We start from the raw sequence: 18,036 nt of genomic DNA, 5'->3' as shown, positions 1-18,036 counted from the left end.
GGAGGCGTAAGCCTGAACAGAATGAGACTTAAGGTTCCGAAAAGACCGGAATAATTTCAAGGTTCCTTCAATCTCACCGGAAGAGTCCGACAGAAACGAATGATACCGACAGTTCCCATGAGGACGTCGCAATACTTAGCGCTGTCCAGTGGAGGCGAAGGCGCCTTGTGGGTAGAAACGATTCTGGGTCGTTAGCAGAATTCACTAGTTGACCGGCTGCGACGGGACTGCCTAGATCAGTGTCAGTGCGCTCCCAAATACTCGCATGGCGGAGGTATACTCGTATTTGATTGGCCGTACGTGACACGAAGGATGCAGTAAAAGGTCCGGAGCAGGAGCGACCCTTGTCGTGGTTGAGCCCACCACCTGTTTTCATGTCTGTTGTTCGCGAAAGCCATCTGTGGGTCGAGCAGCAAAATTTTGGCTTCTTGGTCTGTGCAGTCGTTGAGTCGCAGGGGCTGTTCTTGAAGCAGCCCGCCTAGCAGAGGTGTGTTGCAGGGTGGCGTCCGCGCCTGAGGACCTACGCGACACTCGACCTGCATTCCAGTAAAGTTCTTCGTACATTCGATACGCCAGAAATCGCTCACGTTACATATACTTGCTTCATTTAGTCACGGTAACTTGTTGTTAACTTCAATATCAACTTAACTCTTCGCCCTCAAACTTCCTCTCAGTACATCTCGGTTGTGTACCGTGCTTGTGTTTGCGGCAGTATCTGCTGTATGTTGAAAACGAAGCACTTCAGTTGTGATAAAGAGATGGCTGACGTCCACATGGTGTATGGGTTCACTAAATGCAATGAAAGAGCTGCTGAGGTTGCCCAGAGATGGCACCCACACACGGAGGTGACAGAAGTCCTGGTATAGCGATATGCACGAACACAGATGGTGGTAGTATCGCGTAAATAAAATGTAAAAAAGGAAGTGCAGTCTCGAGCTGTCGTTTGTTCTCAGGGGATCTGTGAGAAAAAGTTTCCAGCGTGGCGGGAATTAACAGACTCTATACGTGGAATGATAGTTGGAGCTACATGCATGGGACATTGTATTTTAAAAATCGTTAGGGAATTCAGCATCCTGAGATCCATAGTATTAAAAGTGTGTCGAAAATATCAAATTTCAGGCACAACATGTGACAATGGACAACGCAGTGGCCGATGGCGTTTACTTGATGACTGGCAAGGAGAGGCCGCCAATTGTGAAATTCAGATTCGATTCATACTGCGCATAATAAAAGCTCTTGGCCAGAGGTGTAATGTGGCAAAGCACCAAGATGCACTTCTCAGCCGTTGTTGAGAAAATCGACAGTTAAAAGAAACCGTTGCGGTGAAATACTCTCTACGATTAATAATTTTCTACAGCGTCGTGGTGCAGCGGTAAGCGCTCGGGTTCGTAATCCGAAGGTCGCCGGATCGAATCTCGCGCCATGCAACTTTTTTTTTAGTATTTGTTTTTTTGTAATTAAAATATATATATATATATATATATATATATATATATATATATATATATATATATATATATATATTACAAAAAACTAATAATAAAAAAAATTGCATGGCGCGAGATTCGATCCGGCGACCTTCGGATTACGAACCCGAGCGCTTACCGCTGCACCACGACGCTGTAGAAAATTATTAATCGTAGAGAGTATTTCACCGCAACGGTTACTTTTAACTGCCGATTTTCTCGACAACGGCTGAGAAGTGCATCTTGGTGCTTTGCCACATTACACCTCTGGCCATGAGCTTTTACTATGCGCAGTATGAATCGAATCTGAATTTCACAATTGGCGGCCTCCCCTTGTGAGACAAGTGGCGTTTGTGCAGAGCTACCAGTGCTAACAGACAAGCAAAACTGCGTGAAATAACCTTAGAAATCATTTTGGAACGTACGACGATCGTATTCGTTAGGATAGTGTTGCGAAATTCTCCATTAGTGGGATATGGCAGCAGACGACCAACGCGAGTGGCATTGCTAATAGCACGACATTGCCTGCAGCGTATCTCCTGAACTCATGGCCATATCGATTGGACCCTAGACGACTGTAAAACCATGACTTGGTCAGATGAGTGCCAATTTCGGTTAGTAAGGGCTGATTTGATGGTTCGAGTGTGGCGCTGTCCGTACAAAGACCTGGACCAAGCTTGTTAACGCACTGTGCGAGCTGCTGGGTGCGCCATAACGGTGTGGGCTGTATTTACATGATATGGACTGGTTCCTCTGGTACAACTGAGAGGCAAAGCATCTGGTCCAGACTGTATACCAGTCGCATTCCTCTCACAGTATACTGATACAATAGCTCCATATTTAGCAATTATATACAAACGCTCGATTACAAAATGATCCGTACCTACAAATTGGAAAATTACTCAAGCCACACCAGTACCGACGGCCGCGGTGGCCGTGCGGTTCTAGGCTCTTCAGTCCGGAACCACGTGACTGCTACGGTCGCAGGTTCGAATCCTGCCTCGGGCATGGATGTGTGTGATGTCCTTAGGTTAGTTAGGTTTAAGTAGTTCGAAGTTCGAGGGGACTGATGACCTCAGATGTTGAGTCCCATAGCGCTCAGAGCCATTTGATCCGTTTGAACCACACCAATACCCAAAAACGGAAGATGGAGTAATCCGCATAATTACAGGCCCATATCACTAACGTCAATTTCCAGTACTGTTTTGGAACATATACAGTATTCGAACATTATGAAGTACCTCGAAGAAAACGATTTATTGACACATAGCACGGATTCAGAAAATATCGTTCTTGCAAAGTACAAATAGCTCATTATACTCATGAAGTAATGAGTGCTATCGGAAGGAGCTGTCAAATTGATTCCATATTTTTAGATTTCCAGAAGTCTTCCGACACCGTTCCTCACAAGCGTCTTCTAACCAACCTGCATGCCTATGGAATATCACCTCAATTGTGCGACTGGATTCGTGATTTCCTGTCAGAAAGGTCACAGTTCGTAGTAATAGACGGAAGGTCATCCAGTAAAACAGAAGTAATATCCGGCGTTCCCCAAGGAAGTGTTATAGGCCCTTTAGTTCCTGATCTATATTAACAACGTAGGAGACTAGCTGAGTATCCCTCTTAAATTTAGCAGATGATGCTGTCATTTACAGTCTTGTAAGGTCATTAGATGACCAAAACTAATTGAAAAATGTTTAGATATCTGTATGGTGTGAAAAGTGGCAGCTGACCCTGAATAAAGAAAATTGTGGAGTTATTTACATGAGTACTGAAAGAAATCAACTAAATTTCGATTACGCGATAAGTCACACAAATCTGAAGGCTGTAAATTCAACTAAATACTTGGGGACTACAATTACAAATAACCTAAATGGGAACGATCACATAGCTAATCTTGTGGGTAGAGAAAATCAAAGACCGCGATTCGTTGGCACAACACTTAGAAAGTGCAACAGGTCTACTAAAGAGACTGCTTACACCACGCTTGTCCGCCCTATTTTGGAGTATAGCTGTGCAGTGTGGGATACACATCAGTAGGGATTGACGGATGACATCGAAAAAGTAAAAAGAAGAGCGGCTCCTTTTGTATTATCGCGAAATAGGGGAGATAGTGCCACGGACATGACACGTGAATTGGAGTGGCAGTCATTAAAACAAAGTCGTTTTTCGTTCCGACGGGATCTTTTCATGATATTTCAATCACCAGTTTTCTCCTCCGATTGCGAAAACATTCTGTTGGCACCAACCTGTATAGGGAGAAATGATCGTCACGGCAAAATAAGAGAAAATAGGGTCTCACAGAAAAATTTAAGGGCTCGTTTTCCCCGCGCGCCGTTCGAGAGTGGTACGGTAGAGAGACAGCCTGATTGTGGTTTATTGAACCCTCTGCCTGACACTTTATTGTAAATAGCAGAGTAATAATGTAGATGTAGAACCGATCATTGACTATAAATGGTTATGTTCAGCTCCTTGGAGATTATTTTGAGCCTTTAATGAACTACAGTTATGGATGACAATGAGCCATGTCACCAGGCCAAAATTTTTCGCAATTAGTTTGCAGAATATCCTGGACAATTCGAGCGAATCATTTGGCCGCCGAGATCGCCCAGAATGAATCCCATTGAACATTTATGAGACATAATCGAGATGTTTCGTGCACAAAACCCTGCACCGGCAACAGTTTGATGATTATGGACAGGTATAGAGACCGAATGACAACGGCCTTTCCGAAGTGGTAACATCGGTTCCCGTCAGAACACCGAATTTAATCGCTGTCGGTCTGGGCTAGCACTTGGATGGGTGACCTTCCGGTCTGCCGAGGCCTGTTGGCAAGCACGGTGTACTCAGCCATTGTGAGGCAAACTGAGGAGCTACTTGATTACGAAGTAGCAGCTCCGGTCTCGTACACTGACATACGGCCGGGAGAGTGGTGTGCTGACAACATGCCCCTTCATATCCGCATCCAGTGACGCCTTTGGGTGAGGATAACACGGCGGCCGGTCGTTACCGTTGAGCCTTCGAAGGCCTGTTCGGACGGAGTTATAGAAGCAGCTTGGCTCGTATTTTCGCAGAGGACATCCAACGACGTAATGAGTTCCTGTAACGTCGAGTTGCTACTTTACCCCGTGCAAAATGAGTCCGACACGGTGTAGATGGTATACCATGCTTTTTGACATCTCAGTCTATGGCAGTGCTTAGGCATCTGCTCATTCTCCCCTCCAGAAAACATAGGCCATCCTTGTTAAATTGGAAAATGTGGCCACGCAAGTTTCGCACGAACTGGAAGAAGGCGTGGCACAGGCTACTGCTGACTGTCGTGCCACTAGCAGTATGGTCGTACCACGGACTCTGAACACAAGCCAAACAGCTGATGCGAGAACGCTACATGAACGAAAATTTTCGTTTGTGTCACCCTCAATATTTAAAGACGTTTGCAGTCAAGTTTAGCGGAGGTTTCGAATAGATTTCTGTGCCGATGTGCATAAAACCATAATTTTTATGCAGCTGTGTTGTTTTATAGACGGCATAGGGCACGTTCAACAGTAGGTTCGAATGACTCTGACCACTATGGGACTTAATATCTTAGGTTATCAGTCCCCTAGAAGTTAGAGCTACTTAAACCTAACTAACCTAAGGACATCACACACATCCATGCCCGAGGCAGGATTCGAACCTGCGACCGTAGCGGTGGCGCGGTTCCAGACTGAAGCGCCTAGATCCGCTCGGCCACACCAGCCGGCCAACAGTAGTAATAATAATGTGTAAATAATGAAAATAGAAAATGACTGGTGTGGATCCTATACAAACAAATCCGCCGGGAGTATATGGGGTGATACTGTGAAAGGTTAAATGACTGGACCTTCTATAAATCCCGGTATACTGAAAAGCGTCTTGTAGAAAACGTTTCTTCAATATGTCCCCCACCACCTATAAAACGTATGCTGTTGAGAATTCGTTATCCCAAGAAATTTCAATAAGACGAGGTGCATTACCTTTTTTTAGGAGCCGTATTGAGGAGCAGTTCTGATTGTAATGGAATGGTCGTGATGATCCTGTTTTATGGCTAGCTAAGTCACTAGAGATGACTCTACAGGTACTTGTTTCAGTGGAGCTACCCGAAGACCCTATTTTATGTGAGTCACATCGACATCGTTGCTAGGATTGTGGCTCTGAGCACTATGGGACTCAACTGCTGTGGTCATAAGTCCCCTAGAACTTAGAACTACTTAAACCTAACTAACCTAAGGACAGCACACAACACCCAGCCATCACGAGGCAGAGAAAATCCCTGACCCCGCCGGGAATCGAACCCGGGAACCCGGGCGTGGGAAGCGAGAACGCTACCGCACGACCACGAGATGCGGGCTGCTAGGATTGTCATAACCGTTGAAATAGTGAGCCTAACTGTTGGGATTCTTTATCGTATAACACAGTAGCTAGGGCGTCCCTGTATACTCTGTCGCCATCCTGACGGTTGAACGCTACCTGGAAGGGAATAATTCTGCATCTGTTACATACTGCGGTATAAACTGGCGAAACAGTCTGAACACATTGCTATTAAAGTGTACGAGTTTCGTGTAACAGTTGCTGCATTCGGCTGTGATTGGTGTTGCCCATTTTGGCTGTAGCATATTACAAGCTTCTTCACTTTTATAAATATATCACCACAGAAACACAGGAAAAGTAACAAACAGAAAAAAATCGTAATAATAATCTTTTTGTAACGAACCACCGAAACCACGAGTATATTATACTAAAATAGAAAAAAAGTCCTGAACAAACAAAGAAATTTCGTCGGTAGCTTTTGAGATCACGCTATTTAATTACCACCCTGTTAACCTTTTCCACTCACGCTACGATCATCTTGCTCTATGCACCGAAAGGGGACAGAAGCCTCGTGTGCCGTAGACACGTGTGAAAATGAATTATTTCGTCCATGTAATCAGTCATCCGACTTATTTGATGTCTGCCTTCCATCTTTTCCTATCTTGTATCACTGTAACTGTAGAGTACCGACTACGAGGGCTATGTCGCGAAATGGAAACCGCAAGGAAAATAAAGAATGTTTTATTTGCAACTTTTAGCTACTCCTTCCAGCTACTTTCGTGTATAGTCGCCGCTCCCACTGAGACATCCGTTGTGGCACTGCACCAACTGTACAACACCCTCGTCATAGAAGACCAGCCGTCTGTGACTTCCGCCAGTTCACTGCGTTGCCTTCCAGCTCTTTGTCTGTGCCAGTTTGCTGTCATCATGGCCAGCGTGTCATGACAGCGAAGAGATGAAAATCAGAGGAAGCCAATTCCGTGCTGTTTGATACGTGGTCAAATACATACCATCGAAAACGAGCAGGAACGTCTTCGTTGCCATTGTAGTGTGCGGCCAAGAGCTGCCATGAAGAAGGAAACCCATGACAGTTGCATTATGTGAGCTGCATGAAATCCGGGAAACCCCCTCAGCCCACTTACACTTGGCGGAAAAGGCGAGTTTATAGGCATTTTTATCTGCTAACGATGCGCTCAGTACGGAAAAGTACCACGTGACATAATAGAGGGGCATACTAGGGACAATGCACCGCAAAACGGAACCGAACTTCATTGGATTTCCACTGTCGTTTTAATTTCGCAACAGACCGGAGTTTGAAAACAAACAGCCCTCGTCGTCCTTGCATCTACTATCAACTGCTCCGTCCAGTGCCGATTTACTTTTTCCTAGATGCCGCAGTTGATGCCCGTCTAACCTGCCACTTCATCTGGTAAGGATCTTCGACAGACCTTTACGCTCAACTATTGTCTGAAGTAGTTTAGTACTTTACATAATTTATCCGTCCACTTAGTTTGTTGAGCTCCCCAGAAGCATTACACATCTTCCCAAGTATTCCGATGATCAGAGTTTCACATCCTTACCTTGATATATACCAGATGTGAACTTTCAGAAGGTCTTTCCTCATTCACACACTAAAACTCGGGAGACCAGTACCCTTTTCATTGAATAAAGCATTCATCTCTGAAGAACACCACTGCAAAGATTGTCGTTTTCCCTGAAGAGAACCTCGCCAAAGACGGCCGAAACGTCGATTGTGTAATTATTTTAGTCTTTTATAATGATGTTTGACGTTAGGTGTGTACTTGTTTCGTATTTGTTAAATAATCTTCAGATTCTTGTTGGTCGCCGCTATTTGTTCTCTATATTTAGATCTAATGGGGCCCATATGGTACTAAAATCGGCTATTCGATAGGTTTTTTTTATACGGTGCTAATTGTATTTGCCGCATTTACCTTGTACATATACTACAACCAAACAAAGTGGAAACCTGGAGCCAGAAAACTATGAACATTTCTACTTATTACATAAATCAGTGTCTGGGCGTCATGAGCAGGAGAGAGCCAACTCTGGCTCTGACTTCGAAAGTAGCGAAGGAAACTTCGGAGACGCAGGAACTTTCCAATGTAATGAAGAAATTTCCTCCGAAGCCTAAAGAAATACGTTAGTTCTACAGCAGAAACAGCCGTCGGCAGTCGTATCTAATTATGCATACATGAACATTGAACTTAGCATTAATAACGGATGGTGGTCATGTGTTTCCAAACTCAAGTTCTGTAGTATGGCAACTGCCACTAGAATCAGAGTGGATACCAAAGATACGTTGAGCCCTCCCTTGCGTCTTATAGCCAGTTGTCTCCAAATGCAACTATTGATAGTGAGATTCAATACCGCTTATTACATGCTAGAACATTTCGTCGGATTGTCTCTGAAGAAGTAACAACAATAACACCACTAATCAAATTTCGTGAAATGCTGTTGTCTAAGGATGTAGTCCATTTTCTCCAAAAATCCATCGAAACCTTCCTGAGAGATATTATTAATGGTACCCAAGAGGGAACTTCGACTGAAATGGCAAAGCATATGCGCACGTGTTTGCAATAATCATTGACCCACCAAAAATGAGCTTGGATAGTTAGCCCATGTTATCTGAATACCTCTCTAGACTCGTCAAAAGAAGCTTTAGTCCAAACTAAGAATGGACTGAATGAGGCAAGGAAGATAACGAAGACATACAAAGTAGCCCTGCAATCCAATCTGAATAAATACGTACTCCGAATGGATAACTTGTGCTTCTGTTTGAGGGATGCTTAACCATTCCAGCTCGACATATCTCATCCATATAAGCATTGATGGCACAGATTAGTATGTTAATACACCGAGCGAGGTGGCGCAGTGGTTAGAAAACTGGACTCGCATTCGGGAGGACGACGGTTCAATCCCGTCTGCAGCCATCCTGATTTAGGTTTTCCGTGATTTCCCTAAATCGCTTCAGGCAAATGCCGGGATGGTTCCTTTGAAAGGGCACGGCCGATTTCCTTCCCCATCCTTCCCTCACCCGAGCTAGCGCTCCGTCTCTAATGACCTGGTTGTTGACGGGACATTAAACACTATTCTCCTCCTCCTCCTAGTATCTTAATGACAATTAAACGTGCCAATTGCACTCAGAATTATAAGGAGAAAGGTGACAGTTATTACAGTGGCAGTATTAACGCTCTGAGCTTTTATATTCTGATGCTATTTCATGCTTGCCGTGTGATGACGCGTAGAGGTGAAGGATGTGCAGTCAGAGGAGAGAGGGGCTGCAAGAGTATTGTCACTTAGATTGTAGAAGGCGGTGTCCTTAAAAGCTGGACAGTGAAACCAAACTCGACAACTAACGCATGGCCAAGATATATGAGACTAATAGAGGTTTGTGCAGATGGCCAAGCAGTTGCCAGGCTAGAGCCTGGCTGCTGACCATAGGGCCAAGAGCAATACAAAGGGACATAGCTGCGGAGTTGAAACACAACCCCTAACGTTCCCCCAGTATAACCTCGGCGCCATACAACACGCTTCAGGTTAATGAGGAAGACGTCCCTATTGATGTGCGAGTTTACAAAGGAATGCTGCCAACTTCTCTGGGTGTGCAGAAGTGTAGGCTCAAGATGAAGATATCATCTTTAGAAAGGGTTCCAGAAACACCCATAACTGTGACTTTATTGCATGGCTGGTGGCCCGCCAAGCTGGCGCCAAGAGATTAGGGCTATCTATATCCTTTTTGCTCTCCCACGGTGTTGAAAACACACCAGCGAGAAACAGCAATGTCCGACACTAATAGGATGCCCCTGAAGTAGATTATGAGTCCCATTTTAGACTGAGAGGGGCGGTAAAGAATTTAGTTGGGAGAACTGTTTCCCAGGGAGCCACTAGAGGAAGGATAAAAAACACTATAAAATTACGCCATTCGCAAGTGTTGGCAGTAAATTTGGTGATGGGCAGGAAATTTACAGGTAAGTAAAAGAATGCCACGAGTTTGTGAAGAGTGCATTTTTATGATTATTCAAGCACCGGGATTCGGACATGGAGATTCGGAGATGGACAGTCCGAATAGACTTGGGTGCCGTGTAAAGAATATTTTCGGAAGAAGTATTGATTCAGAGCAGCACTCCCTCGAGCTAAGCTACTATGGTTCGACACTGACCGCCATTGCTTAGCAAGAACACATTGAAGCAACAGCCTGATAGGGACCCTAACTTTAACTTTTGCGGAAATGGTGAACTCTTTATCGGCCGCTCAGCCACAGCAGTAACATTTTTTTCTTTACAACTGTCATACTCACAGCTTGCAATCACTGAGAGTTGTTGTCTAAGTTCGTGATATAATAACAGTGATACTGAATCTATGCAACTAGTTTACTACACCAAGCGGTTCTAGGCGCTACAGTCTGGAACCACGCGACCGCTACAGTCGCAGGTTCGAATCCTGCCTCGGGCATAGATGTGTGTGATGTCCTGAGGTTAGTTAGGTTTAAGTAGTTTTAAGTTCTAGGGGACTGATGACCTCAGAAGTTGAGTCTCATAGTGCTCAGAGCCATTTGAACCAACCCATTTCCAAACCTCGCCAACCATTAATTACCGTCATCAACGTCACCATCTATGTAGCACTTAAATCGAAAATGTTTGTAATGAATATATAATCCCTTCAGTATTTTATATGATGAAAGCAGAATAAATTAGAAATATGTTTCTACTCGCCGATTTTCCGTCAGAAGTTAATGAAATCCACGTCCATAGGAACGAGTCATAAAAAAATAGACACCCACACAAGATACAGCGCTCAGGGTCCCATAACCGATAGTAATTTATTAAATTCCGTTGCACAAATTAATAAATTAGGACTGGTTCCTGATGAGTGATAAATTTCCGTAGCTGTGTAAGTCACATCCGTCTGGGTCTGGTAAAAAACCAGGCGGCTCGCGAGTTCTCCCACTTTTTCAATGCTCCGTATCTCAACTATCCTTCCCTTTGTCTTCTTCCATAGCATAGTTCAGTATCATTTTCTGAACTTCACTAGATGCACGTTTCTGGTCTTTAAGCTTTTCTTCTTTTTTGTTTCTTCTCCTGTGACATCCCTTTTTTCTCAGAGTAGCAATTGGACCCTAAGCTATCAATTATTTGTTGGATGTATTCCAATCTCTGTGTTCCTCTACAGTTTTTACCCTCTAAGTTAGCTCTAGTACCATGGAAGTTATCCTCCGGCGCCTTAACGGATGTCCTATCATCCTGTCCCGCCTTCTTGTCATTGTTATCCAAGCGGTCCTTTCGTTGCCGATTTTGTGGATATCATCATCATCATTCGTTACCTTATCAGTCCACCTAATTTTCAACATCCTTCTGTAGAACCACATTTCAAATGCTTCTATTCTCTTCTATTCTAGTTTTCCCACAGTCCATGTCTCACTACCAAATAATACTGTTCTCCCAATATATATTCTCAGCTTTCACCCTTTTTAATCGGAGGTCTACGTTCTTGTTCTTCTAACGTTATTATTCCCTGTTAGTTCTTGAATCAGCCTTTCCCTACAGCTAACCCCTATTTTTCTCAGAATTTCGAACATCTTTCACCATTTTCGATTGTCGAATCATTTTTCCAGGTCGACAATCCTATGAACTTGTCTTTTCTTTAATCACGTGTCCGTTGTCAACCGTAAGGTCTGAACTGCCTCTCTGTTGCCTTTACCTTTCCTAAAGCCAAACTGATCGCCATTTAACACATCCTCAATTTTCTTTTTCGTCCTCCTGTATAATATTCTTGTTAGCAGCTTGGGTGCGTGAGCTTTTACGCTGATTGTGCAATAATTCTCGCACTTATCCGCCCTTGCTATCTTCGGAATTGTGTGGCTGATGATCTTCAGAAAGTCTGATGGTATATCGCCTGTCTGATACATTCTAAACTTCACCATGAATAGTCGTTTTGCTGCCAGTTCGTCCAGTGATTTTAGAAACTGGAGAGGTATATATATCCCTTCCGTTTTATTCGATCATAATTCTTCAAACCTCTTTTAAATTCTGATTCTAGTACTGGGTTCCTTATCTGTTCACTGTTAACTCCTGTTTCTCCTTGTATGACGTCATGAGACAAGTGTACCTCTTTTAGAGACCTTCAGTGTACTCTTTCCACTCATCCGCTCTCTGATATGCATTTAACATTGGAATACCCAATGAATTCTAATTTCACTGCTTTTGCTTTTAATTTTACTAAAGGTCGTTTTGACTTTTCTATATGCTGAATCCGTCCTTAAGAGCATAATGTCTTTTCCAATTTCTTCAAATTTTTCATGCATCCATTTTGCCTTAGCCTCCATGAACTTCCTATGTATTTCGCTCCTAAGTATTTCCGTATTCCTCGATTTTCCTGAACATTTTTGTACATCTTTCTTTCATCGATCGTCTGAAGTATTTCATCTGTTATCCGTGATTCCTTCGCAGAAGACTTCCTAGTACCTACGGTTTTCTTTCCAACTTTTGTGACTATCGTCCTCACATGCACTACTCCCCATGCTACACCACGAAGATGACGTGCTAAAGACGCGAAATTCAACCGACAGGAAAAAGATTCTGTGATATGCAAATGATTAGCTTTTCAGAGCATTCACACATGGTGGGCGCCGGTGGCGACACCTACAACAAGCTGACATGAGGAAAGTTTCCAACCGTTTTCTCATTCACAAACAGTAGTTGACCGGCGTTGCCTGGTGAAACGTTTTTGTGATGCCTCGTGTAAGGAGGAGAAATGCGCACCATCACGTTTCCGACTTTGATAAAGGTCGGATTGTAGCCTATCGCGATTGCGGTTTACCGTATCTCGACATTGCTCGTCGCGGTGGTCGAGATCCAATGACTGTTAGCAGAATATGGAATCGGTGGGTTCAGGAGGGTAATACGAAACGCCGTGCTGGATCCCAACGGCCTCGTATCACTAGCAGTCGAGATGACAGGCATCTTATCCGCATGGCTGTAAAGGATCGTGCAGCCGCGTCTCGATCCCTGAGTCAACAGATAGAGACGTTTGCAACCATCTGCACGAACAGTTCGACGACGTTTGCAGCAGCATGGACTATCAGCTCGGAGACCATGGCTGCGGTTACCCCTGACGCTGCATCACAGACAGGAGCGCCTGCGTTGGTATACTCAATGACGAACCTGAGTGCACGAATGGCAAAACGTCATTTTTTCGGATAAATCCAGGTTCTGTTTACAGCATCATGATGGTCGCGCCCGTGTTTGGCGACATCGCGGTAAACGCACATTGGAAGCGTGTATTCGTCATCGCCATACTGGCGTATCACCTGGCGTGATGGTATGGGGTGCCACTGGTTACACGTCTCGGTCACCTCTTGTTCGCTTTGACGGCACTTTGAACAGTGGACGTTACATTTCCGATATGTTACGATCTGTGGCTCTACCCTTCATTCGATCCCTGCGAAACCCTGCATTTCAGTAGGATAATGCACAACCGCATGTTGCAGGTCCTGTATGGGCCTTTCTGGATACAGGAAATGTTCGACTGCTGCCCTGGCCAGCACGTTCTCCAGATCTCTCACCAATTGAAAACGTCTGGTCAATGGTGGCCGAGGAACTGGCTCGACACAATACGCCAGTCACTACTCTTACTGGCATCGTGTTGAAGCTGTACCTGTAACGCCATCCAAGCTCTGTTTTACTCAATACCCAGGCGTATGAAGGCCGTTATTACGGTCAGAGGTGGTTGTTCTGGGTACTGATTTCTTAGGATCTGTGTACCCAAATTGCGTTAAAATGTAATCACATGTCAGTTCTAGTATAATTTATTTGTCCTATGAATACCCGTTTATCATCTACATTTCTTCTTGGTGTAGCAATTTTAATGGCCAGTAGTGTATGCCCATTCCTCTTCAACTGTACTGTCTACTGAGCTATGCATTATCGCAGAATCTACAGGTTCAGAGGACTTCTAAGATATCCCTCTTCTTAGCGCACTGATTCTTCCAGACTAGTCTCTTACACTTCAGCTACTTTCCATCATTACTAAATTTTCCTCTGAGTGTATATATGCTCCTGGGTACGCCTTACAAACCAATATCTGATTTCGAAATCTCTGTCTGACGGTGTGAAGAATGTCGTGTGACTAGGGCCTCCCATCGGGTACACCATTCGCCGTGTGCAAGTGTTTCGGTTTGACTCCACTTCGGTGACTTGCGCGACAATGGGGATGAAATGATGATGAATAGGACAACACGACACCCAGTCCCTGAGCGGAGAAAATCTCCGACCCAGCCGGGATTCGAACCCGGACCTTTAGCATCGATATTCTGTCGCGCTGACCACTCAGCTACCGGGGGCGGGCCGGCCGCGGTGGTCTAGCGGTTCTGGCGCTGCAGTTCGGAACCGCGGGACTGCTACGGTCGCAGGTTCGAATCCTGCCTCGGGCATGGGTGTGTGTGATGTCCTTAGGTTAGTTAGGTTTAAGTAGTTCTAAGTTCTAGGGGACTTATGACCTAAGATGTTGAGTCCCATAGTGCTCAGAGCCATTTGAACCATTTTTTTACCGGGGGCGGACTGCCTGCCCCTTATGTAATCTAACTGAAATCTTCCCGTATCTCCTGGCCGTTTGCAACTAACTCCTCCTCTTGTGATTCTTGAATGGAATATTCACTACCTCTAACCGATATTTACTGCAGAACTTAATTAGTGTTTCTCCTCTCTCGTTTATACTAAAACAAACCAATGTTCTCTCATAAATTTTTCTTCTGTTCCCTCCCCTTCAACGGCGTTCCAATCCCTCAACACTATCAGATTTTCATTTCACTTCACGTACTGAGCTACCCGTCCAATATCCTCCTATACTTTCTCTATCGCTATATCTTCTGCTTGGGACCTCGACATGTATACCTGAACTATTGTTCTCGGTGTTGGTTTGGTGTCGATTCTGATGAGAATAACCCTATCACTGAACTATTCACAGTAACACACTCTCTGCTCTACCTTCCGATTCATAATCAATCCTATTCCCAGCAAATCATTTTCTGCAGCCGTTGATATTACCCTATAGTCGTCTGACTAGAAATCCTTGTCTTCCACCCAACTCACCTTACTGATCCCTTGTATATCTAGACTGAGCCTTAGCGTATCCCTTTGCAGATTTTCTAACTTCCTTACTATGTTCAAACTCCTGCTATTCTACGACCCAACTCGTAGAATGTTATTCTTCCGTTGGTTATTCGGTCTTTTCCTCTCGTAGTGATGCATGGCGTGTTGGGGTTGGGGAATATATGAGATTAGTCGTTGTCATATTGCAGGAACAGAGCGATTTATCTTACGTCCAAAAGAGTGTCATCACTGGCTTTCGGGCCATGGGTGGAAGCATATCCTAAACGGATAAGTCTGTGAACTATTCACATGTGGCTTTGGTTAAAGTATACCGTAGGTTACAAAATGCCGCTACCTAACAGTGGCGCCGAGGCAACTGTGGTGCAGTACGGGCCACGGATAACGGGGCGAACGACGGCTGTGGAGATTTGTATGGGCGAATAGACGTGCAACTGTTGAGCAGCTGACCGCGCAGATGAACCAAGAAGATACCTACAGTGTCTCGCCACCGTCCGTCCGCGAACGTTGTTGAGGAATATCCTCCGTAGCAGGTGCCTGGTTCATGCACTAGTACTGACGTTCATCGGCAAGGAACGTTAGAATTTGCACGCTAATACCGCAACTGGACTTTCACTTAGTGGGGACAGGCGGCCTTTTCAGACGAATCGCGTTTTATGCTCCATCGTACAGCTGGCCATTAGCGTGTACGGCGTAATAAGTCTGAAAACAAAGAATCCAAGCCGTAGGAGATAGCGTCGTGGTCTGAGGAATGTTTTCGTAGCAATCCCTGCGTGACCGCGTCGTTCTGGGAGGCCCAAATAGCAAGTAAGCATCTATCATTAGGGACCATGTCGACCCGTACTCGCTGGTTTAGTTTGCTGTTCTCGCCTAGCCACCAGAGTTTCTCAGTCTCAATCCAATTGAGAATCTGTGTGACCACATCTACCGCGCTACCTCCTCCTTAGATCGGCGTACAAGAGACCACAGCACTGGAGTCAGAATGTCCCCAGATCCCAGTCAGCACCTACCAGAACCAAACTGATTCTCTTTCTGCACATCTCGCTTCGGTTCATGCCGCAAAGGGTGGTTATTAAGTTTCTCGACAGGTGATCACATTAATGAGAGTAAAAAGTGTATTATTAATTTTCATCGCGTTAAAGAAAAGAGATGTACGTTATTATGTACGGTGTCAGCGTATGGGGTTGCTATTGTTATTCTGCGCAACGGATTAATCTGAGATGTACCCTTTACCCTGTGGCTCCTGCAGGATGCAATTTCCACCCCCACACTGCTACAGAAGTCAGACAGACGCTCCTAACGTTCTAAAGAGAAATGCCTGAAAAACTTTCAGCGATAAATATCTTCTGGAGTCGTCCGCTGTAAGGAAATGACACAAAAATTCACAAAATTTCTTACATAACTAGAGGGATACTTGGGTACTGGAGTAGTGCTAGTTAGTGTAAGAAAAACATGAAACTAACGAACATTATTATTTATTTTGTTAAAATTCTGAGAAATCACAATGGCACTTTTAGTTATGAACTTAACACGTTATTTCCTGGTTCTTTTCGGAATGTGAAGTTACGTCTTTAATGATAGTATTCGCTAATGAAATTTCTATACAAAGTTTAAGATTGTTATTGACTTGGCAGAATGGCTGACAGCCGCGCCTACTCAACTTGAATAATTATCCATTAGAATGGTGCTAAGTAAGGTCGAGGCTGTCGTGTGTGAAATGCAGTGAAGTGTACTATTGTGGAGGAAATATGGGGCTCGCAAGAGCTGTAGCGCACAATACCATAAGCTGCGATGACTGCTGTCTGCGCCGCTTGCTGCTGACAAATGATAACTCTCGTTCTATCTGGACTGACCTTCGTCAATCAAACTCTCCCTACCCCTTGCTGAAGGACTCCAATTCGCCCCTAGTCTAACTATTGGCGTGGTATACCGGTCTGATAACCAGTCCACCACGATGCCACTCAAAAATTCGCTTGCAGGCATTTAACTATAACTCTATCCGTTCACACCGCACAATAAGTGTGGCGGCCTACACAGTGAACAAGGACTCAATATAGAGCCACACTTCGATTCGCTCTCGACAGAGGTGCTCTCCCAGTGAAGTATTGAGGAGAGACTTGTTCCTTGATCTTTGAGTACGCTTACGAGTGCGCACGCTCTCATTAAATGTTCTCACTCCAAGAGCGACAACGGAACGGCCCCTCTCCACGCCAGACGTGAAGGGGTATATCTTTCGGTCTCTTCCATTACTCCTTCAGCTCAAGGCGTCAGAAATATCGTCAGCCAATCAGCATTGCTCTTCTAAAACGGGAGAATGACGTTTCGTTTAAGGTGACCAATCCGGAAATCTGTAGTATCGGCGTTTGGCGTTTGCTGTCTCCCTGTGAAAATCTCTGAAACTGCGTGCTATGTGTAAAGAATGCGTAGGCTGGCCACTCCCACACTATGTAGCGGAATTTGCTTTTAAGCCGAACACGGGGTCGTCCTATCACTCGGGCAAACTCTGTCTGCTCTACGGGCGGTCACCGGCCGATGTAGACGGGTTGGGCCGGCCTCCTGGCTTTCGGTTGCCTCTCTCGAACTAAAAGCTCCCGTGACCGTCGTGTCTGGAATGTATGTGTGTACGCCAGCCTCGAGTATTTCAATCACGGTGCGCACTTGCGATTTATTAGTTATTTGCATGTCATTTACATGAATTCATACAACATTTACTTTGTCTTATCGAGTTTGGGTTCGAATGAAGCGTCTTAATGTGCGGAATATGATTGTGAGGGCGGAATATGTAAGCAATGAAGGTCAGGAGACCACGACGTCTTACAACGGAATGTTCTACTCGTATTTTCCAATGTATTGTACCACCTGCTTTAATTACAAAGGAGGGCAGGTTTCGTGATGGTAATAGATAAATAAAAAATGGGGGAAGTTGTGGGCGCCATCTGTCTGTGTACCATACAAATTTCGCTTTGTGTCTCAAAGTTTATTAACTGCTTGTGTATTGTGCACTCAGAAACGGAATTTCAGGACAAACCTAAAAGAGCGCGTGAAACAGCCTAAACTCGTACTCGGGTTGGCCGTTGTATCAGCCAATGGTCGGTAATCTGCCACACTGATTCGAT

This window comes from Schistocerca nitens, chromosome 8 (genome assembly GCF_023898315.1).
Source record: "Schistocerca nitens isolate TAMUIC-IGC-003100 chromosome 8, iqSchNite1.1, whole genome shotgun sequence".
NCBI lineage: Eukaryota > Metazoa > Arthropoda > Insecta > Orthoptera > Acrididae > Schistocerca > Schistocerca nitens.
This window is presented reverse-complemented; position numbering follows the sequence as displayed.